The following is a 2,500-nucleotide window of genomic DNA, read 5'->3' on the forward strand; positions in this document are numbered from 1 at the left end:
CAAAGGTGAAAATCCCTAACTAAGGAGGCCGATTAGAGAAAGGGGGAGAGGACGGGGGTTATTTAGATTCGAACAGAGGAAGACAAGAGGTCTAATTCCTTGGATCAAAAGCCCCTTTGCCATACTAAGGGGAACGCCCTTTAAAGGAGTTCTACAACAAAGGATCTTCAATGTTCATGCCTCTCCTGCCAGCTGATCACGTGCCATCACTAGGTTATTTACCTCTGACGCCTCTTGTGCCATCACAGTTATTATTAGTCTCCCGTATATGGCTCAACACAGCGGTAAATCATGTCTCCATCAGCCTTTGCTTAATTTATATTATAAACCCAGGATAACCCAAGAAAGCAAAACAGTGTACCTTATTTGTAGTGGGGTCCTAAGGGATTTGCTCGGTATGATGCTCATCCCAAGATCCTTTTCCTTAATTGAGGTTTTCAGCCTCTGATTCCCCCCCCCCCACTCCGAGTGTGTGCTTCGTCTACGGTCTTATTTGTCTTTCCCCATGACTCTGCACTTAGTGGGGTTAAACTCCAGAAGCCATTTGTCAGACCAGGTTTGCAGCCTGTCCAGATCCCATTGTAGTCTTACCTGATCCTCGTCCGCTTGAATTCTCTGTATTTGCTTCACGTCGTCTGCAAACTGGGACACACCTGAATCTATCCCTTCCGTCATGTCATTCACACACACAAGAGAGTACAGGTACCCTTGTGGGATGAGCGGGAAACTGGGCATAGGGGAACATATACAAGAAATAGCACCGGCCCTAGGACTGACCCTTGTGGAACCCCACTCGACACATGCACCCACTGACACTTCGTCACGGACCATCACTCGTTTCCGTCCTGTCTGGTATTCCCTGATCGACTACAGTGCTTTTACTGCCTACTCCTCTAGCATTTGGAGTGCGTGTGTGCTCACCTAGTTGTGGCTGCAGGGGTCGAGTCATAGCTCCTGTGTGTGTGTGTGTGTGTGTGTGTGTGTGTGTGTGTGTGTGTGTGTGTGTGTGTGTGTATGTGTGTGTGTGTGTGTGTGTGTGTACACAACGTTAAGAAAGACTAGTTTTTGTCAGTGCATGCATTTAACATCTAAGGTGATAACCAGCTCCTGTGCTAGACAGCACACCCCACCACTTCAAAAGACTCAACTTGCTAAATATACAAGACATACACTCTTATTAATGTGCTTACTACATATACATAATATTAAACTCCACTGTAAACCCTCCCCTAAAACTACTCCTTGACAGTTACAACAGAATGCACATGCACAATATAAGGCATAAGGCACTTTTCAACATCCCTCAGTCAGTCTCACTATGCAAGAACGTTATGCACATAAAGGGCCTGAAGATCTGGAACTCGCTACCGGAACAGGTCAAAGATCCCCTGACAGCTTATAAAAAAAATCATCTTATCTCACAATATTAACCAAATCAACCAAACATCTAACTAGTTTTATTATGTGACCTCTAGGCTCTTAATTCTGCCAATCCATAAAATCATCATCTCTCTCAATATTAACCAAATCAGCCAAAACATCTGCTAATTAGTTTTATTATGTCACCTCCTGACTTTTAATTCTGTCAATCCATAAAATTTTACCACCTGCACCATTACTTGTATGGTAGATTTTGTGTGCAATTCCAAGATTATTTTACCGAAACTTACTCCACCTTACTACCTCTCACTTGTATTAAGTTTAAATAAGATTGTAAAACAGTTAACCACTACTTCTTGTCTAGTTTTAAGTATAGTTACTATGTACTATTACCTTATCTACTTTTAATTAGTTACTATATATTAGGATTAGTTTGCCCAAAATGCCTCGGCATGATAGTTGTGGAAAATTGCATTTATCTGAATGTAACTAATTATGTACATAACAGTAAATGATAACAAAGATAATTATTATTTATCAATGTTACATAGACAAGTAGGAATTTGGGACACCTAGGTCGCAAAAATGTCCCCCTTCGATACCTACCACTGTCATAACCACAAGTTGCTCTGGACCTATTAATTAAATGAAATATACATACACCAGGAATACTGGTAAATATATAAATTTGTGGACTGTATATTAAAAATAATAAATGGTTATATATATAATTACATAACAGAAGGAAAATATATCTTAATATCACTCACCAATTTGACTGGAGATTAATGTGTATCATACTCAGAAAACCTCACTCTAACTAAATCTATGAAAATAATGCTGGCCAGAATTACACACAAATCTAGAGAGCTTATCTGAGGTTCCTGGAGCTGTCTTGTCCAGTCGTCTGATATCTCAAGGTATGCAGGAATGCACATCCACCAATTTCGTCACCTATTTGAGAGGTGTCAACACAATTTTAACCTCTAGAGCACGAAAAATTCTTCCCATTACACTAACGTTTGTACAAAATTCAAAACCAAGATGGCGAGACCCGTCTGCGCAGACGCAGGCTTTCCGTTTTTTATGACATAAATATTATTAAATACAGTATGGCCAT

This window comes from Cherax quadricarinatus, chromosome 19, assembly GCF_038502225.1.
Source record: "Cherax quadricarinatus isolate ZL_2023a chromosome 19, ASM3850222v1, whole genome shotgun sequence".
NCBI classification, from domain to species: Eukaryota; Metazoa; Arthropoda; class Malacostraca; order Decapoda; family Parastacidae; genus Cherax; species Cherax quadricarinatus.